The sequence below is a fragment of the Gymnogyps californianus genome, chromosome 3 (genome assembly GCF_018139145.2).
Source record: "Gymnogyps californianus isolate 813 chromosome 3, ASM1813914v2, whole genome shotgun sequence".
In the NCBI taxonomy this organism is placed as follows: Eukaryota; Metazoa; Chordata; class Aves; order Accipitriformes; family Cathartidae; genus Gymnogyps; species Gymnogyps californianus.
The window spans coordinates 48,931,502-48,957,441 of NC_059473.1; positions in this window are offsets into that span (position 1 = coordinate 48,931,502).

Here is a 25,940-nt window from a genome sequence, read left to right on the forward strand (position 1 = left end):
TCAGGGCAGCCAGTCTGAAGGAGAAAGGGTAGAGGCATCCCTTGTCCAGCCTTTTTTAATTTTAATTTATTGCAGTCAGTACTGTCCTTTACCACTGCATAGCTAGGGGGAAGGGAAGAGAGCTGAGCCTTCAGCTGGGGGATTTCAGTAACCTTGGTGTTTGAACACACAGCCAGTGCCCAGCAAGAATCTACTTCGCTTGTTATACACTTTTTCCCATAATACTAAATTAACTCATTTTCTTAAAACTGAAGTCTTCCTAATGCAGGGATCTTTTTTAGATACAAACTCAACATTATGAAATATACCACATCACATCTTACACTAATGGGTTATGAAAATATAAGCTATCAAAAGCTGAATCTTTTCTGTGTACTTAAGCAGCTGTATTTCCTGAGCCCAAACACTAGCTGTGTTATTAATAACTAGAGCGATACAGTCCTACTATTTCCAAACCCACATCAGCTCAGGTATCTTAGTAAGCTTTGGAATGAAATAACCCAGTTTCAATATCTACTTTTTGCAGTAAATCAATTTTAAATGGGGAGGAATACATCTTCAAGTAATATGAAGGGGAAAAAAAAATGTTCACGAAACTAGTAGGAGAAATCTAAGTTTTCTGAAGCATTTTATGTTTGCGACAGTAAACTCCACCCTCAAATTTGTACAATTCACCTTATAACCTTCACATTATCAGTTTGTAGACTGACCCGATATGGGAAAACTGTGATAGTATCTACAGGCCTCACTAAAGTTACTGTCTTTTGGGTTGGAAATGTCAGCAAGGTTACCATGCTGGTACAGTATTATTTCCCACCAGTCTGAAAATCTTCTGAGTTTACAGATCCAGGAGTTTTGATCACTAACCAGACTCTTATTTGAACCATTAAATCACAGCATGGCCCCCCCAATTCAGCAAGATGCTTAAGCACCGAATCCGAGCTTTAATGCCAAATAAACAAGCGTATCATACTGTTATGCCATTTAGGCTGCTATACAAACTGAAATAAAACGCATCTAGCTTAATGTGTGCATTAAACATTCTGTGTAAGCACACAAAATTACAATCTTAGTGTTCTATAATGAAATCATAACCGCTGCCTGCAATAAGCTCAGCATAAATCTTCCTGCTTTCCCAATGAGGCAGTGTCAGACTGCTCTGAAATCTTCTCCATAAAAGCAATAAAATCATGATATGGGAGAAAAAGCGAACAAGAAAGGTCAGTCAGGACTGAGTCCTCGGCAGACAAACATTTTCATCCTCCTAGAAATCAGATTTTTGTCCGTGTTCCTATCTCAGGATTCATCCCCATACCATCTCTTCCTTCCAGCATGCTCTTTTAGCTGTTGATTGGAAGATCTTGCAATTCTCAGCATCATTACAAGTTATGACTTCATTCCCATCTATTGATGTGTGTAGGTTTATGGCTTTTTGCCGACCTCTTGAAGTTGTGGTCCAAGCCTTCAATTTCTCATGCACAAAAGCCAGAAAAGTCTAGATAGCACTCAGAATGCCAAAATCTTCTGATCTTGGCTTTCTTCGTAAATCAGATGATGCATTGTCAGCAGTGTTTACAAATGCTGGACACCAAGAAACCCACAGTGGGCTTGTACTGGTCCTTTTACAACATGTACTGAAATGTCTTAGTGACTTCTGTTTCTTGCAAAAATCATAAGAAAACTCTCTTTTCAGCTCATCACCAAGTCCATGGTTTTCATTAATGATTATTAAACCTAACTAACCAATCTTTCTGCCCATCCCTGCCACATGGGTCAGGCCCAGATGTGAGCATAGTGCTGATGGTCTGCATTCACCCTCTGGGCATTGCTGCCCCTTGGCAGAAGTCAGCAACGCTCTCACAACAAGGTGCATGCCACCATAGCCATTCAGAGCAGAGGTATAAAACCTGGCTTAGGATGGATGGCTGCTTGGGGTCTAGGCGGCAGCAGGCTGAGCCCTGTCCATGCTGGTTCCCTCTGGAAGACCCTGAGGAGTGCCCAGCCCAGCGTTGGCACCAGTGCCAGCCTTCATGCCACGCCAGAAAGTGGTGGGAAGAGCCTCAGCCAAGACTGGACTCAAAGCTGTGCTTACCTGAGCATTTAGACATGCTCAGGGAAGCATGGGTAAGTGCTCTCAGTTCCTTTTGTCTTCCCCTTCAGCTTCATCAGCCGCCTTAGTTTAATGTGAAAGAGCTCAGAGGGAGCATGGTATTTCATGAAGCCTGCTTGCACCTCGTGCTTCGGTGGCCCTGAGCAAGCTTCTCTCTCAAGTCCTTCTTTCCCCATCTGCCATTGTAGGCAGCTGAGCTCTCACAGCCAGCAAAGCCTTCAAGCAACATTTCCAGCTGACCCCAGGGCGCAGAGGGATCCCTGCTTCTGTCAGTGGACTCTTGGTCTTTGAAGCCTCCCGGCGAGGCTGGCTGGGGAGCCACCGAGCTTGCTCTGTGTCCCTGCTGGGCATGCAGCCTCTCCCCAGGATTAACAAGCCCTTCTGTTCCCTCGGTTATTGCCGGTTTAAAACCAAAGCCAGGGAAGCAGTGCTTTGGTTGGGAGAGACAATATGCTAAGGAAGCATGCCTTAAGGAATAGGCCGTTATTACTTTTGCATTAAGATTGAGAAGCTGCGGGGAGGAGGTGGGGAGGAGGCAAGGAGGAAGGCTGGGAAAGCAGACCTAGAGCCATTTGAAGTGGACAGACCGGATTTATTGTGCTAGACACTGATAGCAGGGATGCTGCTCTTTCATTTGCAGGCTCTGTGTTTGCCTGATTAGCAGAGTCACATGTAAACACTTGGTAGGGAAGCTTGACATTAAGCTGAAAGCAGCAAGAGTTGAAGTCACTGGCTGATTGCAGGAAAGCTCGGAGCCTTGTTATTTTAATCTTGTCTGGAGTTCAGCCTTTGGGCCCAAGCTTAGTGTTTTTGGAAAACCCATTCCTCATTCTGAGTCGGAAACATGCTACCCTTATGATATTGCAGAGCATATTTGGAGCATATTATTCAGCCCACAGCTCCTCCTGCAATATCTTAGGTTCCTGCATGCAATTCTTCCCCGTCTGAGGAATACCAATGCTGCAAGTCCTAAGGAGAAACCCTTAATTTAAAAACAAAAACACAGAGATCCTTAACTATGTTTTTATGCCAATGGCTAGCTGAAGCACGTGAAACATGCTGTTGTATTGCTTAGCTGGATTCAGACAACACTATGCCAGAGAAATATTTAATTCAGTTAAAAAGAAGAAAAAGAGCAAGTTTGGGGCACGTGAAAACATTTGTCAGTTCAGGCAGAATGTGGCCCAACTAATCTAGTTGGAAAGAAAAGAAGAAAAATCAAATCATCATTTCAGCATTCAAAAGTTCCCAATTTATTTTAAAATGAATTGTAGCTAAGTTGCAATTTTGAAAGCAGAGAGAGAAAAAAACTAAAAAAAAGAAATAAAATAGCCTGGATTATCTTCATAATTTTCCTCCATTTTTTTCATTTGGTCACAGACCCGAGGTGGGTGGCACTCAGCTACCCGGAGAACCAAAAGAAAACCGCTGTTAGTTGTGACCTAAAGCCACCGTGACCCAGCTGAAAGACATCCATGACTTGCTGCAGGCTTCGGGAGAGCCTCTTTTAGCTCTGGGAGAGGCGCTGTGTGCGTTTCACTCCTGATCCTCAGTGATACTCAGGCAACTGAGAGCTGTTGAAGCCTAATTTAAGAGCTTCTGAGGGGCCGAGTGCTTGGGAGAAGCGCCCCAGGGTCTGCAGCAGTCCTCGGTGGCCATAGGACACCACAGTCAGCGGCAGCTCAAGCCACTTCCCTCTCAGGCTGTGTATCTCCAGCATGGAGGCACTGTCTGCAGGGACCAAGTACAAACTGTTCTCTATACGCATTCAGGACCCACTCCCTCCCCTCCTTCTTTAAATCCGAAGTGTGTGCTCATGAGGTGGGTCAGCACTGCCATGCTCTTTTCATCTGCTGTGACTCGGCAGGAGACTGAGGCGTTGCCTGTGTGGGACTTGTGCCAAGAGCAGCAACAAGCTTTTCCCATCAGTGCCAGGAAAACACAGCCCTATTTCAGACCATACTGGTTTATCCGTCCTAAATCTCTCCAACCCCCACAACCAGAACAGACCGTCTTATAAACTGCCCCCATCCTCACTACAACCCCATTAAGTGGGAAAAGAGAGGGAAGAGGAGCAGAATCCACATTTGATAATGCAAGGTGACTGAATTTGCTGTGCCTGGTGAGAGGGGTTCCAGCTTGCTTTCACAAGAAAAGGATGTGTTATTGATTTCACTGCCTCCTCTTCTGTCTGTCTATCATCCATCCCGCCCCCCAGCAACATTTTAGGCTGCTGGATGATCTGAAACACCACCGAAGGCAGTAATGGTCTCAAAGGTGTTCCTGAAAGATTCATCAGAATCAGCAGCTGGGTGGAGACAGGACAAAACCAAGCTTCATTAGCTCTGGTGCTCACAGAGTGGCTTGTAATAGTGTAAATATGTTTAATTCCTTAGTGCCTCTGCCCTAGGGATTTGCATTTAAAAGAGGAAGGGGAGCTTGCAGATTCAAATGTGTAGTTAGGTCCCCTTAATACTATTATTCCAAAACTTGCAACTAGGTAAGAACACAGTTCTATAGGCACAGGAGCAACCAAACTTTAGCCTTGTGTATCTGACAGCCAGAGAATGTGGTTGTTTCTTTATATGCATCACTGGAAAACCCAGGTTTTATTCCAAAAGAGAAGCAGGGAACTGCATCCCAGGAAGCACGCTGACACATGGGATTAACATAACGAATTATCACACAATGTGCTGCAGTTAGAGGCACAGAGATTAATTGCTGAAGGCCAGATGGGAGCGGTAGGGGTAAATACAGCCTTTTGTTGAAGGAAGAGGGTGAGGGCTGAGCATGCAAAGCTGCAGTGACCAGGAAGAGAGTGTGAGTGCTCCTGGGGATTTTGCCTTGGCAGGGCAGACACAAGCGGAGCAGCCCCGGGGAGACCTGCCCTGAGCTGAACCGCTCGCACCTTCTGCAGAGAGGCAGCATGCGAGCACCCCATCATCTGTCAAGGGAAGGGGGGCCACCGCTGTGTCCCCAGCTGCCTGTACGCTGCTCTCCAAGATGGTGCCACATGGCCTAACACCGCCCCTCTCCTCGCATCCTTGCTCCTGGGGCTTGCCCATGCGGGCTCTGAGGGGCTGGATGCCATTTGTTGTACTCAAGCCACTGCCTCTCCGCTGGCAGAGTTGAAACACCTTTTTTTTATTCTCTCCTTCTGCCATTCCAGGACCTGGCCTATGTCTTTCTGAATGTGGTGGGATTTTAAGCAAACTTTTAAGTAAGTGGTTTATGGCGATGCCACAAGTATAAAGCCGTATTTCATATGGACAGAAGTTAAATGTAGATCATGAATGAAAGCTGAGTGGGACAACTACTGTAACTCACTGCATTTCATGTCACCATTTAAACAGGAATGCTTTTTTACAAGAAAAGGCCCCTCTTTTAATATGGATCTAGAAACCATTGCCTACCTATTTGTTGAATATGTCTAAAAAACCTGCTTTTGGGGATCCTGCCTTCCAAATATCACCATCTAGTGCAACATTTTGATTCTGAGCTTTAAAACTGAATTGGCAAAATGACTGCCAATGGGGCTAATTTACGGGAATATGCTTCAGTATCACACAAAAAATTTAGAGATGTTTCCCACTGTAATTTCAGCATTGATGCATTTCAATTGATTTACCATCACAGAAAGCATCTGGGCCCTAGTCCAAGAAGTGCTGTATCATTTTTCTATTATGGTGACACCTTGCTGGTTGATTTAGGAAAAAAAAAAAATGTAATTAACACAAACACTATTCTTCAGTTTACTGGCATTTCAAGAAGGACACATTAAGGCACGGTGCTCTGGAGCACCGTAATGTTGGGCAGTGTAGGATCAGTATAGATCCTGAGAGTGAAGGGGGAAGGAACAGCTGACTTCTTGGTAGAAGCAGGAATTGCCATTGCTACTGACATTTACACTTCACCTAATTAAAGGCACTAATGGGTTTTAAGCCCTCCCAACCATCCACTGAAATAACCATGTTATCCCTCTCTCATACACATCCCAATCTTCAATTTCTCAGGTAATGCCAAATAGGAGAATCTATATTCCAGCAAGGAACTTGTCTGCATTTCCAGCCTCATGTTTTGATGATAAATGTGTTTATCTATCTTTTTACCACTGAAAACCAGCATTCATTTGGCTGGGGAATAGGTACACAATTTGTCCTCCTCTAATAGGCAAACCTCCAAACCTCTAGTTCCACAGGATATGCCTAGACTATGAAGTGCCCACATTTAATGAAACAGAGATCTTTAATTCAAAGCAAACATACTTTGTTGTAAGCTATGCCATAGTGGTTAATCCACCAAGGCTGACTTTTTTTCTTTGCTAAAGCACACAAATTTCTATAGAGGATTGAGGCTGCTAACACCATGTCTGTCTGCCTCAAAGTCGCTACCTATTACTAACTGGGAACGGTCTTCAGAGAGACTCTCGAGCAAGGCATAGACTTTTACCCCTGGGTCCATGATGTCTTAACAGTTGTGCCACAGATTGCAGACTAAACTTTCCAATGTGAGCTGGCAGGAACAATGCAGCCCAGACTGCCTGACGCTATGTACAGCGGGCTGCAAACATTCAGAGAGAAATGAAGAAGTCCATTTGGTTCAGTGGGTTGTGAATGCAGGTACCAAGCACTGTTGCTTTGAGCTCCACCATTGTTACCTAGACATTGGCAGCCAAAGCTTGCCAGAAAGAAGTGGTCCATGCTGGAAATCCACTTTTCTACATGGAGGTGGAATTTGTGAAGTAGTACTTAATACATCAAAGAGGCAAAACCCACTAAGAAGGCCATCAAGAACCCAAAAGACATCTAAGTCCTGGCCACGTGAATTGAACTCGATGGACTGAGCAGAAGTCACAGAAAAATCTAAACTACATCTGGTCAGGAATTTTCCAATCATCTGACTAATCAAAACTAAAGTTTTTGTAGTAGTTGGTCAGTTTTGAGGAAGTTTTGTTGGCAAAATGCGGCTCAGTTAGGTTTCCTGCTAGTCCATGGAGCAGGCTGATGGATAAGCCATGCTTCCAGAGTACCTGTTTTCATGGCAACCCCACCACAGAAATGTCTCACTCAGGAATTTCAGACCCACAGCTCCAGGAGCCTGGAAACTTGCACAGCCAGCTCAGGCCAGGGATTTCAGAGTTTCAGGTTCCCAGGCATGCAGTAAATGGGCACAAGTTGTTGTTCAGGTTGATTTTTTAAGGGGAAAAAAAACCCAAACAAACAACATGCACAATTCAGCCAGGGAGAAGCATTTCACTTTGGAAAAACTTAAATTCCAGAACTTAGTTTCTCTGGGAAATTCTGGAGTTTACTGCCCCGGTTCCAGATTTAGCAATGTTGGAGTTTTCCATGAATGGAATTTTGACAAGGTCTAATTTATCACCCTCCGTCTGAAAGGAGCCAAGTTCCCGAGACACAGCAGATAATATTATTGCAATTATCTGCATGACCTTCTGCCACTGATATCTCATGTTGCTGTGTGGTGTGGGGAGGGGGAAGGAGAGTTATTTTGCGGGTGAACTCTGATTTTCATCCTTCCTTCCTTTCTAACCTCCTGCATAATCTTAGCAAGATAAATTTCACAGAAATCCAAGCCCACACATCTTTGGAAACTTACTGAAGAGCATGTAAGGAATGAAACTGGTGAATCTGAGCAGCTGGTAGGTCTATTCCCTTTCATTTTGGTTTTAGTTGCTGAATTTCTGCAGAGGCGAGTGTCACGTTGCTTCCAATGTTACACCTCTGATTTCTACTCTATGCTTAAGTGTATTCCCACAATCATCAGGGAAAGAAATAAATCTTACCATATATATTAACACATGCCTCTCTTTTCTGTAGCTGGTTGTTTATTGCTGTAAAGGAATTTATATGGAGGACATATTAGAATTTAAGTTGGGAAGGAAGAGACAGAAAGATGGTTAAATATTTTTTTCTCCTTGCCAAATAATGTATATGCTCATTTTTACATAATACTATCATCTCTCAGGACGTATAGCTGTCATTACCTAAGCGAAAACTAAAAATCACTTCACAACAAAATATCTTGTTATATTTTACAGCATAAAAGAGGCCTCAGAGACAAATAGACCAGGGAAACAAAATAGCCAAAGCCAATTTAAGCCAGATTAAAGCTGACCAAGCTTGCAGTTGAATGACTTTTTGAGATGCAGTGTTAGTGCTCATATGCAATTTACTTTCAAGAGTCAGGATCCTGTAGGAGGACTGGCCAGGTATTCATTAGGCCACCAAGCATTCTTTAGCTGTATTTTAAAGTCTAAATTTAGATGATGGGAGGGCTATTTCAGGCAATTCAGTTAAAACTAGCGCAGACACTAACTGATATGGGTAATTGTTTCTAGAAAAGCTGTTGACCTACCGCATACACTTGAAATTCAGTCACAGCTGGAGCAGGGATTTGTTGAAGTTCTTTTTATAAAAAAAAAAAGAAAGGAAAAGAAAACTATGCTCCCCGATTAGTTAAACATCAACAGGTTTGGCACTTCTTATTGCTTTATATACTACAACTTTTGAGAAAGAGGCTACTTCTTGCCACTTTTTACTCAAGAGAGCTGAAGAGCAAAGGCGACAAAGGATGTGGTAGATGACAGACTGTGGACCATCACAGGGCCACCGATCCTCATTCCTCGTGGGCCAGACAAGAGCCGACTCTGGTGTGCTAAGCCGCAGTCAGGAACTGAATGCCATGCAGGGGCTAGCACGAAAGCCTATCATCGTAAAGATTAGCGATGCAAAACTCAAATGCCTGAACTTTACCTGAATGTCTTTTGCTTTGGATGGTGCAATATCATGTTGACAGCAAAGATGGCTGCACGGGGCAGGCTGCCTGGCCGTTACCAGCAGAGGGGAGGATCAGATGATGAAAGCTTCTCAATGCGGCACTCTGGTGAAGAGCAAAGTGCCATGAAGAGCCAAGCAAATACTGATGCCCTAGGTAACCACATACGTGCTGCCAGTGGGATGAAACTGTCCAGCTGGGCAAATGTATTTGGTGCAAAGCTGAGAGAAAGCACGAAGCACCGATCAGGAAAATCAGTAAGGTTTGTTTAATAGGAGTCACCAAAACAAGAGATCTCTGATGGGGCCATATTCAACAAGGGTGCAAGAAGGTCAAAACAAAATTCAGCCACTGCAGAAGAGATTCAGTGTTTAGGGCACTCGCCTTAGATGTGGGAAAGCCAAGCTCCAGCCCATGACTGAATCACATATGCAGATGATTTGTGCATGTGTCTCCTGTGTCCCCAGCTAATGCCCCAGCCAGCAGGCTCCAGCCTTGTTCCAGGAAGGGAAGATACCTGGACAGCTTTTCATTTCATCCCAAGCAGAAGCAGGGAACACTTCTGAACTCTTACTCTTTTGCTAGAAGGACGTGTTTCTTGCCTGGCTCTCGCGTGGTGTGAAATGACATTGAGCACAGCTCCTTGCTTGTGCGCAGTCCCACAGACCAGCTTACCACCACTCTCTCAGCAGACGGGAGAGCCTGAGAGTCGCTCACATGTTGAGGTGCCAACAAGCAGACACAGAAGCAGGGTAGGAGCGAGGCAGAAACACTGTCATGCTGGAGAAGTGCTCACTGACTGCTTTGTGCCTGGAAAGCAGCACTGAGTTCAGCAGTGAATTGCTAGAGCGGAGGGAGAAAACGCCTCAGGCAGGAAAAGGTAGAGGAAGAAAGAAACATTTAGACCATTCCTGTTAACCATCATAAGGGGAGCAAAATTTACAAGTCATCAAATTGAATCTAACCAAGTAGTTTCTCCTTCTCTGATCGTTTGCCATCTGCTCAAGCATGTACCTTTAAAGTACACGTATTTGTACAGGCTCTGTCCGTAGTTTTATCAGATAATCAAAGTCTTCTCCAGCAGAAGATACAAAAAAATACCAGCAGACTTGGAAGCTGCACAGTGCAAGAGGCTGTAAACACAGCAGTGCAGCCTGCAAGCCACTCTCTGGGAGCATGTGGTGGCAGAAAGGGGAGCTTGGTGCCTTCATTTCACAGGAACATTGCTTACATAGAGCGTGCAGTGAAATGGCACCTCAGGATGTTACCCTTGCTACCTCCACTAGAGAAAGGTGACAGTGAACCCGTGAGTTTCCAGGCAGCCGGGAAATAGGTCCCCAGAGCCTGTGACAGGGCCAGGAATAGAGCTGATTCCCGTCTTCCTTGCGCATAACCGTGATACAGCAGAAAGCCTGTGCTGTGGCTCCATGCCAGAGGAATAAGGAAAGACTCATTCACCTGCCCGTACTGTCCTGTTTCCTTTCATTTTGCAAGTCAGGAACAAGGCAATGTTTGGCCCCGAGTGTGGACAGCGGGAGAAAAGCAATAATGACTTCACAAGAAATACTGGGCAAACAACTGAACAACTCCCATTGCCTCACATGCCTGCTGTACATGAAGATGAGTGGCTTTCGGTCAACTGCATATTTACTGAAACAGTCACATGAGGCTGGTCTGACCTAAAAATATGAAATAAAATGACACAAACTTACATGGTTGCAGGACTTGAGTTAACTAGGACAAAAGTGCATGACCCTCCTACATTAAATGGTAAGGGTGGAACAGGAAAGTTGATGCTCTGTCAGGAATAGCACAGATAAACATTTATTTCAAAATAAACAGGTAACTCTCTAGCCTCTGAAGCCAGTATATTGCTTCCCTTCCTGCCAAGGATGACGGAGTAAGGAATTATTCTTAGATTCATAACTGAGAGTGAAAATAATCACGACCCCTCTGCAAACCTTAAGGAAAAGTGTATCTAATGTTTTATTTAAACAGGTCTTTGCAAAATTCATCAAAACTATTCCAAGAATGCATCAGCAAATTACTCCACCGCCCTTAACACCAGGGAGGGGCGATACCTGTCATGTCATCTGTGACCAATTCTCAAAGTCAAGTAGGTGGTTCTGCCCCTGTCTTGTGAGTCTTACTGCCATCAATGGGAGTTTCACCTGTAACCTACATGACTACACTGCAAGAGCTCAGTTTATTATTTGTATAGCAAAGGAATAATGTTCCCATGGGAGACATGCAGGGCTGGCAGTCTGGTCTGATACAGGCTTTGGCCACATCTCCCGCATGACACTGGGCAAGCCCCAGAAACACTTCCTAGCTTTACCTGCTGCTTGAGGAGGAGCACTGTGACCAGCAGGGAAGGAAGGTTTTGGGCACAAGGACTAGCTCCTGACCTCGGCCACCCCAGCACTTCCATCTAGTGCAATTTGTCTTCGGACAGGGAGTTGTCTCTGGATCACTCTGGGGAACTAAGTCAGATCCATTAAAAGGTACCTCAGTGAGACTGAGCAAGGCACAGGTGGTCTAAGCATAAATCCCCGCTCAGTTACTGTCTAACCCAAGAGAAGCTGAAATGCACAAGCAAGAGCACATTGACCAGGAGAAAGGAGGCAGCTGGGCACCCCCATTTGCTGTGGGACATGCTTGTGATCGGGCGCTTCCAGCTGCCCGTCCCACGACACAGGGGACCGGGCAAGGAACTCCCCTAATAAAGAGACACTGTTGAGGTACCTGCTTGCTTCTCTGCACATGCCCACACAAATTGCCCACAGGGAAAACTTCTCCATAACCATCTCAGTTAGAGGCTAGCTTACATTTTTGTTAGGCTGGCTCTACATGAGAAAAAGTCTCTTCTCCTGGAGATTGCGGGGTAGATTACTCGAGCAAGTAGGTTCAACTGAAGTTCAGATTAGCATCTAGACTAAATTAACAAGCCTCTTTGGTTGGCCCATTATTAATTCTTAAGTTGGGACACCACATGAATTTCTATACCTGTGACTGAATAAGTAACCTGTAAACGTGCACATGCAGGGGTTTGTCAGTAAGAGTCTGTTGGGACTCTGTCTTGGCCCTGATTTACTGGGAAAATCACTTATTCTTTGCTATTTTTTTTTCAGGCCAGATTCTCTGTACTCAGTTGGAAAGAAGTACGAGGAATTTAGGGGGCATAATTACTAGAATTCCTTATACCTGCCAATCTGGCTGCATTGTGAAAACCCCATTAAGTGTATTGGAGAAAACCTCAGGAAAGACACAAAGAATTTAAGCATTACCTACCTTATTAATCTGTCTAAAAGCATTGCTCCAAAGAGGAGGTCAAGTATAATTTCAACTGTTTTACAGCCACTGCAGTTAAATACCTTCAATTAAATCTCTATGACTACATAGCATCATAATAATACCTTATACCTCCAGGGCCTTTAGTCAAAAGACCTTACCATTTTTATAAACCTTCTAAAGATTAAGAAGTTGGTCTTCAAGCAGCCCCATGAGATGGGGCTAGACTTCAGAATACCCAGTCTGGAGAGCACAAGCAAAGCATTCCACCCCTCTTCCTCCAGTTGCGATGTCCAAGTAAAACCCCTGAAGGAACCTCACCGCAGGAGCTCTTCTCGTGCAGCTCTGTTTTAGCAGCCTCCACAGCCTCGTGCTTTATGTCCTGGCTCCTCTACAGGCTGCAGAGAAATTAATCACTGAGAATTTTGATGCATACAAAATGGGTTTAGGCACAAAGTGCCAGGAACAGTGCTATAGTGCACTATATAGTATATCAGTGTCCCTTCTGATAAATATATTATGGTTGTATGGCAGCAAATACGTCCTACAAAACACAGAATATGCCAACTGCTTTAATGAGATGCATTATTGTTAAAATTAGTCTTCAAATGCAGCATGAGATGTTCCCCATAGCTGATTACCACAAACCCTGGCATGTTGTACAAGCCTTGTACGAGATACCTCATTTACAGATAATGCAACTAACAGATGAAGGAAGGAATTGCTTCTGAGATGACTTAGGCTCCAGTTGTGAGCTGCCATGATGTCTCCTCCAGGCTCCTGAGGATGTGCCCCCACTCAGCTTGGATAACTGGTCTTCTCTTTGAGGCAGGGTGCAGGTTTCAGAGCTGGTTTTGATCTTTGCTCTTCTCATCGTATCTCCCCCTTTGCTCCATCTCCTCCCTTCACCTGAGGATGTATTAGGACTACTTATTCAGGCCCCAGAAACAACCAGAGGGAGCACTGAAGAGCCTGTGGTCTCAGAGAAACCACAAAATAATTCTGCTGTGACAGCTGATGCTGCAGCTCCCACACCTCTACAGTGGTAATACGGCATGTCAGCCTGCTGCTTTTGTGCAAGCAGTGATGGGATTACCTAGAGATTACAAACATGGTACAAATAAAGTAACTTCTTGCTCTGTGCCTTCATTTTAAACTCTTCTTTCTTTCAGTCTGGAGGACTTCTGCCAATTTCCCTATCCACCCCTCGAAGGCAGCAGGGAGCGCAACAGATGGGGAGGAATATATCAGCCTAACACTGTATGCCCAGCCGAACACTAGTCCTCAGTTCAAAAAGCTGGGTATCTTCAGGCGTGGCTCCACTCTGAAATTAGCAGATTACAATTTTGAAAAAAATGATGCAGTTACATTTCTCAACATACTTTTCTGGATTTGACCCTTCCTCTCATGTCTCAAACTTCCATTAAACTAAGGCCAATTTGAAGCTTAGCACGTATCATAGACCATGCATGTCCCAGTCTCTCTACACATGCTGCTTTGGTATTTATGAGAGGAGGGTCCAAGACTGCTTCAGCCATGTGATGGTGGCTTTCCCAGGGCACCAGGTGCGAGCTTGGCAGCCCTGCCACGTGCTCGTCAGGGTCACAAAAGTCCACCAACACAGGCTGCCAGACCACTTGCACAGTGTATCTGTGCTGGACCATGGCTTGCCCCTCACCTGGATGCTTGGGGAAAGGGGAGTGGCTGCAGCATCAGCCCCCCGCAAATGCCAGGTACATTATTTCACCCCAATGACTTCAGTATCTACCACTCCCTATCTCCAACACCCTCTGAACAAGCAGGATGGCACATTGTGAGCAGACCTGTTTGTTAAGCACACAGGAATTTCCAGGATTTGCTCTCAGACAGGCCAGGAGATTTCCTCCAGGAAAGCCAGAGACGTGCTGTTCTGGTGAGATTGTGCAGAGTTTTCAGCATTTCATGGTTCACTGTAAGTGGCACTTAAGGTTGCTAATCCTTTTAAACTCCTGCGCTGGTTCTTTTCATTAGGTTACTATACCCAGCAATTACATATGCAGGGCAAAGGAAAGCTCAGTTTTCTCCCTCCTCTGGCTCAAATTCTCAATACCTTGGGAAAATCGAAACAACCCACTGTATTTAGGCTGTCACCTTCTTTTTGTGGATTTTGCCATTCAAAGGCAGCTGTATTTACATAAAAATGTAACATAAGAATAACCAAGTGTCCATCCAGCCAGTATCTTACACAGCAATTGCAGATACCTAGATAGGAACAAGACAAGCAGAGATATTTTCTGTGCATATTCTCTCAAACTCAGCTTGGGACTCTGGGATTTCCAGAACCCAAAGTAATTTCTTTGTATTTGGGTCCCTTCCCCCTATGTTTCTCCAATTGCTTTTTGGATTCATGTACTAGATGCTAAAGGTTTAAAACATGTGGCAGTGTTATGCACTTTACCAAGGCACCATATGAAGCAGACCCTTCTCTTCCTTCTTCTGAGCCTCCCGAAACATCTTGTTGGTGGAGACTACCTAAGGACTTTTTTGTCAGCCATGCTTCCACCTCTCTCCAAACACCACTATACTGTGGGCTACTGCAGGCTTTCACTGGTTAACAAGCTGCCAGGAGTCATTGTCACAGGGTATTCACCTAGAATAATCTCAGACATGGGCATAGTTAAAACCTAGAGAGGAGTGAAGGAGAGAAAGGACGGATTTCGCCAGCAGCCTGGAGCTTCATGCATATTTTGAAAGAGCTGTTATCACTTGAGATAAGAGGATGAACAGGTGAACACTCCACCATCTTTTGTTTTCATTGTGATGAGTTGAGGCTTCTGAGGACACCAGAGCTGACTGAGCCTTCCTGATATCACCTTTTCCAGACCATGCCTGCAGCGTGAGTGTGAAGTGCTGGATGCAGACAGCAGCCTGGGTGCTGGGAGCAATGCAGCCACATAAGGGCTTCTTGCTCCACAGACCTCAGCAGCATGGGTGAAGCATCACCATGGATGGCTCTGCTGCTTGCGGCTCTGGAGCAGCAGTGCGTGGTGCGGACATAGCTTTCCTGCCCTGCCCAGCCTGCTGTACACTCCTCCCTGCACCAGAGAGTTTTTCATTCCGCTGCATTCCCAGGAGCTGCAGCAACACCACTACCCTCTGTTTCCTGTGGGGTTTCCTCAAAATGTCTTCCAACTTTCTTAGTCCTATGACCCAGCATCGCCCTTGCAATCACACGTCCAACATATACTTCAGTGCAAGGTGCCTATCAAACACCAGCAGGCTAACACAGCAGAGACTTTATTCTCCCATGGCTGCAGTGAAAATGACTGTACAACATGTAGAGACAGGCTTTCTGTGTATGAGTTGCGAGAGTGAGTATAGTTATCGGAGCTGCCAGCCCTTGCATGAGCTAGGCTCTGCTTGAGGCCTATTTACTTAGTATTTTTCCCAAACTGGCAGTGAAGAAAACAGTCCAAAAGAAATACTGCCGTGACAGGCAGGAATCTTGCACACTTTATCATATGTCCTGGGCCCAGCTGGGCTTTCTGGTCGAGTATCTTGTGGGTTGAGTCACCCCGTCAGCAGTTTGGTACCCCTGGGTGCCTAAGGCCAGGAATGTGTTTCCCTGTCTGAAAGCACAATATATATCCATGTATGTCTGTGGGAGTTAAGGCCAGACCTTTGCTTGCATGAGGAGGGCACATGCTCTTCCAGCAGCGCAGCCCTAAGGCATGATGTCTACAGAAGGCAGAGGCAAGAATAATGCTTTTATAGAGGCTGGTCGAGTGATTTGTATGAGAGCCACCAGCAGAGCATACAAGGGCCTTGGATTCACTTTCAGCTTCTCCTGAATTGCTAGACAAAGATCACTTGTTCAGATCCAATTTCTTCAACTGTAGGTGAGAAAAGACCCCAGTAAAGACCCAGTTACTACCTATTTTTCTTTTCCTGTGTGAGTTTCCCCCCTCTCCAGGTTTTTAAGAGGTGGTTTGTGCATCACCAACGCCTGTGTTACAGTATTTGAAGGATTTCCTGGCAGGCAGCAAGGAGCACCCAAGCCCAGAAGTGACTGACAGCAAAGGAGATCAACAAAACCCACTCAGGATGGTGGAGCAGGGGAACATCTCATTGCAGGGAAAGTATCTTCCATTTGCCCTTGATAGTCACCCATGGGGGAAGCAAAAAAAAAAACCCCAAATCCAGTATTGCATAAGGTAACTCTTCCATAAAGTACAGTACCCTTCCCATGGATGGCCACTTGAACACCCTTCTTTCATCTTAGCAGGGCTTGAATATGGCTTTAAAATGATCTAGATGGGGTAGAGAGAACAAAGAATGGAGAGAAGGAGGTGCAGGAGGAAGTAATACTGGGTTGGAAGAGCCAGTTTGCCGAGAGAAGCAGCTAAGAATAATCCTATAGTTCTTGTGCCCCATTTATACATGTACTAATAAGAAAGGAAGGCACATTCAAGTGTGAAGCTGCTGCTATGACTTTAAATCCTCCAGTCTGAGTCAACACCAAAACCCAATAAAGAAAGCATACTAGTGACTTTTCCAGCTGCCTGGGGTCACCAGGGGACTACACAGACAAAAAGGCACCCAACTGCAGCATGGTGTTACTGCTTTGCCTGCCACATATTGCTAACACTTCTCTCAGATGAGTCAATGAACACTGAGTACCTGTTGGGTTGATGAACAGGCAAAGCCACATGAGCCCTACTAAATCAGCTGCCCTAAGATGTCATGCACTTCTCCCCCTCGCCCTGCCACCTCCCAACCTTTCTGCAGCTGCAGGGGGCCTGAGCACTGGAGACTAACCACTACATTTGAAGATTACCTACTTTAATATATTGTCTCTAACTGTTGGGAAGCTTCAGAACGGGAGCCAACCCAATCACTCCCATTCTTAAATTCATTGCAAGCCTGTTGGATTGGACAATAGAGCAGAGCTACCATTTACTTGCCCTACTTGAGATCATCACCTCCACCCTTCCCACCACCCACACAAACACTTTTCCTCAGGAAGCAATTACATTGCCATTCACTTTAACAAAAGTTATTCATCTTCTGAATTGGCCTTCAACAAGGCCAGCATCAGACAGGCACATTCATTACAGGCTCACCCATGAATACCAACCCCTCCCTCTTACAGAGGGCTTAACCCACATTAAAGCCCAGTCTTTTAGAAGTTGTTTGCAGCATTCCCTCCACAAGAGTTTCCCAAACAATGTGCTCATAGTACAAGTCACATTGATCAAACAGGTTAGCCATTAAGCAACCTCTTCACTCTCCTAGCTTCACACACAGACAAAGTCTCTCCCTCTCTTAAGATGTAAAAGACCTTCCTTTAAGGTATGAAGCCTAAATAAACTCAGCTGCATCTTATTAGCCACATGATGGGAACTGCTGCCTGAGTGAGGGCTGTGCCGGGCCAAGGAATGAAGCAACCAAAAAGCTGGCATGGCTCAGGGCATGGCCAAGATATCTCAACTCCTATGTCCCAACAGAGAAACCAAAGACCTTGGTGCTTCTTGACTTAGAATTTTCATTTTCACGTCCTGAAGTTTTTTAAACCTCATTTTCTTCAGAAACAAGGCTTAGGCTGTGCCTTGTTTTGTGTGTGTGTGTGTCTACAGACTTTTGAACTGATTGGCCAGTTTCAACCACATTTAACAGATGAAAATATTAAGTTTTCACAGGTTTTATGGAAACTGACTTCTGAGAAAAAGACAAGAGTCCTGAGTCAAAGCTGCAGCGTGAGCTCACTCCCTATTAGCTATCAGTGACTACACTTTAGAAAGGGCCCTTATAAGAGCTGAAAAATTTCTTTCAGATGTTATGGAAACATAGCTATTCAGTGGCTTGCGTGTTAGCTACCCAAGGGTATTGCCATCCTTGAGCTGCACATCTGTAAGAGATCAGTCCTTCCTCATTCTGGCACTCAAAAAATTCTTGTTTGAGTTCTTATAGACCTTGACCCCCATCCTACTCCCTAACTCTGTAGATTTAGCTCTTCCAGTCCTTCTCACTGACTTCTTTGCAGGCTCCTTTCTTCCCCATTCCAGTGCCCTTTGTTTTGTCAACTTTGTGATAACTAGGTGCCAGGATCTGAATGTGGCATGAAAATAAGCTCCCTGTTGAATAATGCATCTCTCTAACCCTTACCTTCCCTCCCTTGGCAGGGAAAGGTTGTCACATTTGTTTTCACCTTTCCATTCAGCCAGCTGAAGAAAACTGCTGGCACCTACACCTTGTGCAGACTCTTGAAGAGGCCGGAATTGCAAATGCGTGCTCCTCGTGCCCGCATCATCATTACAAATTGGTAGCTTTACATCTTCACGCTTCTGTGAGCAGCAGAGGCAGTTGATCTCTCTTCTCCCTCTGTACAATGCTGGTAAGCAGACGAATGGTCATTTAATATTTGCCCTGATTTTCAAGCAAAAGAGTGTGGATGGATTGGTCCAAAGAAAAGGAATATTTTTTGCACATCAGCAGAATGAATGAGAGAAAGTGCCTCAGGCACCTTATCAGCGAAATGTGAAGGCAAACTTTGCTGTGATGGGTCCAAACTCTGAAGACTTTGTAAGTCCTTAGCTCTTGCAGAGATGCAGTTCCTAGTCAGCTCACTGGGAATTTCTACCTGAACACAGATTGAATGAAATGAATAAGTTTCAGCTCCAGCCCCAGGAAGTTCAAACCCTTATTTCAAAATCTGGCTTGTTCTAATACATGCAATAAAAGTTGCAAGTGGCTCTTTTGGCCACTTTTTTCCTATATTTTTCCTTTTCTATAAAAAGGGAGCCTAGGGAATGAGATGAAAAGTGACCTCCTCTTAACCCAGGGACAGGGATAGTGCAAAGGGTTGCCATATAAGTTTTTTCAGTCTCCACCCTGCCAGGATAATGCACTGCCCACTGTGGAGCCACCTCCGGGCTAAAAGAGCCGTGCAGCCCCCATGCTGATTTGGGAGTTTGGTCTTTCTGCTGTGGCTGCCAAAAGTGACATGAGTTAGTGCTAGGTTTGCTTTCTATTAACAGCTGTGCTGAGATCATGGGGTTTCTTAAGCTCTCAGTGTCCGACCGAAAACTTTCAGTCAGCAGTGCTGTTTTCTGATGGAATCACACTGGTGACCTGGAGGTGAAAGATGATTTCATCTGTGTTTCCACTAAAACAACTTCATGGCTCAGAGTTCATTCTGTCCATAAGTACTATGAAAGCAGCCCTAGAAATGAATGTGAATGTGTGTGGTTGCATCTACATGCAGCAGTATGCCTTTGAGTGTCTGCACTTGAATGCAAAGATCTGAACTACTCAGTGAGTGATTTAGACATTTGTAATTATGGCACAGCCTGGGTTTATTAAGGCTACTGAAGCTCATTAATGAACTTTGAAGTATACTTAAAATATATAGGAGTAGAGTTAAGATGAGGCAGATTCAATTTCAAATTAATAGCTGGAATCCATTAAAAGGGCAATAACAGAAATACTGGGGATCCATAAAATCTGTCAAGTTACCCCATGTTGCAGTGGAAAGCAAAGAAGCTGTAAGAGTGCACATGACAGTCAAACAAGGAGCTCTGACTGAACCTCTCTGCCCACTAAACACAGGTCTGGGCTAGCTCTATGAAGTGGTTGAACTGAACTCAGAGCCCAGCTATTCATACTGAAGGAAACAGGTAGCAAGTCTATCTAAGTAGGTCCACAAATAAGAACAGAGCTGGTATTTTTTGCTAAAATTATTGAAAAGGTCCTGACAATCATTTTTCAGTACATTTCAGTAAATTTCACGAGTAGTCTAAAAGCACTAGTCAGACAGTTTCTGTTGCCTTCTTCTTGCTCCAGGCCTCTCAACACTAAAATTGGAGACGGGCCCAAGTCTAGGTTTAGATTCAGACCTGGTTTCCAAGTTAGCTTTAGCCTAAATCTACAGATGCATCCTCCTAAATATTTTAATCCAGGTCAGGCATGTACTTTTGAAGCAAATCTCCTAATCATAACCACTGCCTGCTCTTTGGTTTACATTGCAGAGAGGTCTCAGGGCACATGAGACCTCTTTCAGATGAAACTAAGCAGTAAGATGCACTCCCACTGCCAACGTCTGGAGGCCCGTGCCTAATTATGGTGGGTTGACCCTGGCTGGACGCCAGGTGCCCACCAAAGCTGCTGTATCACTCCCCCTCCTCAACTGGACAGGGGAGAGAAAATATAACGAAAGGCTCATGGCTTCAGATAAGGACAGGGAGAGCAGTCAGCAGTTACCATCACGGGCAAAACAGACTAGACTTGGGGAAAAAAAAAAAATTTATTTATTACCAGTCAAATCAGAGTAGGATAATGAGAAATAAAACCAAATCTTAAAAACATCTTCCCCCCACCCTTCTCTTCTTCCTGGGCTTAACTTTACTCCTGAATTCTCTACCTCCTCCCACGCAGCGGCACAGGGGGACGGGAATGGGGGTTTGGGTCAGTTCATCACACGTTGTTTCTGCTGCTCCTTCCTCCTCAGGGGGAGGACTCCTCACGCTCTTCCCCTGCTCCAGCGTGGGGTCCCTCCCACAGGAGACAGTCCTCCACAAACTTCTCCAACGTGAGTCCTTCCCATGGGCTGCAGTTCTTCACAAACTGCTCCAGCGTGGGTCCCTTCCACAGGGTGCAGTCCTTCAGGAACAGACTGCTCCAGTGTGGGTCCCCTGTGGGGTCACAAGTCCTGCCAGCAAACCTGCTCCAGCGTGGGCTCCTCTCTCTCCATGGGTCCGCAGGTCCTGCCAGGAGCCTGCTCCAGCGCAGGCTTCCCATGGGGTCACAGCCTCCTTTGGGCTTCTACCTGCTCTGGCATGGGGTCCTCCATGGGCTGCAGGTGGATATCTGCTCCACCGTGGACCTCCATGGGCTGCAGGGGGACAGCCTGCCTCACCATGGTCTTCCCCACGGGCTGCAGGGGAATCTCTGCTCTGGCGCCTGGAGCACCTCCTCCCCCTCCTTCTTCACTGACCTTGGTGTCTGCGGAGTTGTTTCTCTCACATATTCTCACTCCTCTCTCTGGCTGCAATTGCTGCTGCGCAGTAACTTCTTCCCCTTCTTAAATATGTTATCCCAGAGGCTCTACCACCATCGCTGACGGGCTCGGCCTTGGCCAGCAGCGGGTCCGTCTTGGAGCTGGCTGGCATTGGCTCTGTCGGACATAGGGGAAGCTTCTAGCAGCTTCTCACAGAAGCCACCCCTGTAGCCCCCCTGCTACCAAAACCTTGCCACACAAACCCAATACACTAACGTAAAGGCATCAGGATGTCTAATGTGATCACTGGATCTTTAGCATCAGTGGTTCAGGCCAGCAGATCCGGTACCTGCCCTGCACTACTATCTAACAGAGGCATGTAGACACCCTGGCACAGGAATATCTGAAAAGACACTAACTATAAAGCATGTTGTATGGGGTTTCCCTTCCTTCTTCAAATGTGCGTGTTCATATTGAAAAGAAGGAAACAAGCATCGCTGTCATGACTAGAGACCCCAGCCATTGCTCAGCGTAATCTTGGTTCAGACTATACGGACAAATCTCAGAAATGCCGTTTTCATGCATTGGTAAAACAGAGAGCAAGATGTCAGCACAAAGGCTTCCTGCTACATTTCCTGGGCTTGATTATTACTCTGTGTGTGAAAAACGCTCATTCAGAGGTAGGTTTGGAGAGAGCAAAGCACTGGGTGTGGTAGCAGCTCTCAAAACTGCCAGTACGGTGGTAAAAATGTTGGCTTGGGCATTGCAGGAGGCCCTTGGGAGCCCGAGGGACCCTGGACGTAAGCGCCTGCCTACCAGAGCAAGGCACCTTCAGGCATGTCCCCCCAGGCAATCAGCCAGCTGCCTGCATGGCCTCCTGTTGTTTAAGAGGCAGCTGGCAGTGGGGCACGGCTGCTTGAGATGATTGTTTTTTCAGAGTACAGAGCACAGCCAGGACCTCTGAGTTTTTAGTCTGTAAAATGGCATTGCTGCCAGGAGTCCAGCTCTGACTTCTGTCCTACCGGTGGTTTCGACTCTAGCAAGGAAATGTTTTCTGTTGCTGTGTACAAACTGTTGCAGTAGGCTATAGTATATTAAATACACAAGACAGATTAAGCCTGTTAAGACACTTGTTTACTGAAGATAATTAACGATGGCTTTAGAAGTTGTATGTAAACTGTGGTTTAGCAGAACTGGAATAAATATATAGACAATATTTCCCACCTTAGCTTTAGTTATGATATAGGAAATAAGGTGACCAAAAAAACATCGGAGGTGAGAAGATTAAGAAGTAAGCCCCGGGTTTTCTGTGGGCAGTGTTCAGCAAGATTGCCTTATCATCACAAATGGTCAGTAGATGAATTTGTCACCTCATACAGGATAATATAACTTTGTATAGTTCAAAGTTATTTAATATGAACAGTAATACTGATTACCTTTATAGCTGTAGATTATTTGATATTAAAAGCAGCAGAACTTCCCAGATAGATTAAAATAATTTTGTATTAGTGATGAGATACAAAGACAGGAGATTATAGGGAGGACTCTGGCTCACATAGGGGTTGTAGGAATGGGTGTCCATCCATGCTGAAACTTCCACCTGCAGATGCCCTGAGATCTCCCCTGAAACTTAGTCTCTGAGTTTTGTCAGGTAGGATTTCTTTCCTAATAGGCTGCCCACCTATGGACATCCCTTATCATATATCTTCAGTTTTGAAAATGAATGTTTTGTCTCTCTTGCTCGTTATCCACATAATCACACAATTAATGACTTCTATGTCACTGTTGGCCATGATTTCTGCATGCCATTAGCTCTGTTTCATTGCTCTGTGCTCATTGCATTACATGTTTACCTGTATAAGTAAAATTCTTCTCTGCCACTCCAAGTTCCCAGTTTCTTTTCAGCAGGTTTCTCCAAGTGTCACGGTTGCCAGCCCATGGCTACGGGTCAAGAGGCATCAGAGCTTAACTTTCATCATATGGTAATAAAAGCGCCTCCTTTGGTCGAGTGCCTACCTGCTGCAGCTGGGCCTTTGCTGAAGTGGATTCCTGATTTAAATAAAGCCCCGGCCACTTCTGCAGTGCACACCAATAAGGTTCTGCTCGTGCCCAGGAAGGCAAGGCAGCCCTGCCATCTCCTTTGAGCCCTTTACACCCTAGTGATCAGTGTAACGAGCAAGCTGACTCTCTCTCCACTTGCTGCGCACTACAGAGCAGATGACAAAGTGGGCACATTAGTTCTTCCATATTAAAAATGCCAACAAATATTTGACATGAACTCTCCTTTCTTATCATGCATATGAACTTGCAGGAAAAATAAACCAAAAAACAACACAGGATCTTTTTCTCTCCAGAGGATACAAATTAGGCCTGTCTATCTTGCTTAGCCATCCTAATACAGACCTGCTGCCTGATGCCCCACTCTGCTCCAGTGTGGATGCAGTGTATGCCAAGCAAAGGATTTTTCTTGGGCAAAGTTATGGTACCTTCCCAGGCAGTGGAAATGAGGATAGGAACAACTTTTTTTCAACTGAGAGGTGAAAAACAAAAGAGACACAAAAGTGACAGCAGTGACAGTCCTTTGTCATAAGGGCCTGAAAATTGCTGCAAACAAGTGTGCGACAGGAGAGAAGAAAGGCCGGTGGATGGTTTGCCATGTAACGTGGGGGACTTAATCCTGCAGGAGAGGCACCTTCAGTGTTATACTTGGCCAACGCACTCCAATGAGCCTCAGAGGCACAGCGGGCTTGGCAGATCACTTGTGTGGCATTGCAGTCCCTGAGACTCCTCTCGCTACGCGTTTGGGAATCCCACCAGCGCCAGACAGCATTTGGTGCATGCTGGGGTCGCAGCTGAGGTGTATCATGAGGGAAGCAGAGTTTGGCCCCTACTTTGAGGGATGACACTTTGAGAGATGCAGGCTACCCCCTGCATTGGGCACACAGTTACACCGGTTCAGGCTCTGCAGGGCAGATGAGGCTGTGCACAGACCAGACCACCTTGGCTTAGCTGGGGCTACTCTTGTACTGCTCTGCAGGGCTGATTTTCCCTGCGATTATATGTCCCTGCAAATACCTCATGAAAACTGATATCATCTGAATGCTGACCTGCTCCAAAAGGCATTTATGATACTTGTGTAATTAAACATTCATAACTTCAGCTGAAATATAAAGATGAAAGATACAAGATGTAATTACGAAGCATTATTATGGTGATTATGTGGCTAAAACTGAAATGATCCAAGAGGGACAGGTCTCCAGCCTCGCACCTTTCTGTCAAGATCTTTCCCTCCTTAGGGGATAGGAACAGAGAGGTGGGGGGACTAAGTTTGCTGTATGCTGCCTTATTTCATACGTGGCCAGCAGCACCACCGTGCACGGCAGGTGGGACACTCTCCTCCTGTGTGCCAGGATGTGGGGGCTTTCAGTGACAAGGCATTTACTCACCAAGAACCATTAAGAGGGAAGAAAATCTCTAGAGAACCTGCCCGCTCGCTGCGTGCACTGCAGTTTTCATTAGCTTCATAAATAACAGCTGAAATACAAGAAAAAGACCAGAGCAGAGAGCCTTATCAGTTAAAATGTCATCCATGGTCATGAGATATGCACTGCTCTCTTTTGGGCTTCTCTCTCCTCTCTGGCATCCCAAGCTGCTGGAAAAAAAAGCCCTGAGAGCAAGAGCAGGACTTTCTCGAAGGACCGTTAGCAGGGTGTGTGGGAGTAGGTGGATTAGGAGCACTTTTTCCCTTGTCCATGGGCGGGAATGCAGCTCAGAGCAGTATGCCCAAGGCACCTCTTGAATATTTGGGGGTGGAGCTGAGAAGAGCCATGTCTGTACCTCTCCATGGAGATTTTTTAGGTTACGATTACAAAAGCAAAATGAAGTGAAGCTGAGTACCGGAGTTTCATCCCGCACCATGGGAGAGGGCACTGCCTCTGCACCCACCTCCTCTGTGCACCCATCCCTGGGGAAGCATCACTGCAGCTGTGTGAGTACTGAGGCTGATGAAGAACCCAGCCACATCTGGCACCGCTGGCTGCATCTGCACCAGGAAACAAAGCAGGGTCAGGGCATGAGCACTGGCTCTGGCCTCTGACTGTCCATACCATTGCATTTTGAGCATGCTGACTGGTATGATTTTGGCCCATGACAGCTAGTCCCCCACCAGGCAACAGCTGGGGAGAGCATAAGCCAGAGGTGATCCACTCTGTTTTGGGGACTGAGAAAGTTTAGCAGTGCAAGCAACAAACTGTGACACCTCACTTGGCCTCAGAGCCCAAAAATGGTCTCTGGGGAGTGTTATTTATTTGTATAGAGAGCTGCTGAGGGCCTGAGCACAGAGGCTGTGGCCAGAGCAGGCCTGGAGCACAGACTTGTCTCTTATCTATACAAAATGTCCTGCTAGAGCTGGCAAGAGGCTTTTACCTCATTTTGCTTTTGCTTCTGTGGATAAACCCAAGATATGATGCTTGAGGGCTGTCACTGCAGCAACGGGCGTCAAGCGTGCATCAGCCCCATGGCACCGGTCCTATCAGGTCTGTGTGAAACACAGGGCTCCTGCAAGTGTCTGACCCCGCTTTCTTCACAATAACTGTAATGGGTGGAAAAACAGAGAGGCACAGCTGAGAGGGCAGCAGCCACGGGGCAGGCAGCATGGCCGGCTCAGCCCGTCCCATCCCAGCACCCTGCCAGGCAGCTCTGCTTTCCTGTGGTACGGCTTTTCTGCCAAGACAAGCCAAAGAGTTAATCTGGCAGGTAGATCCAGCCCGA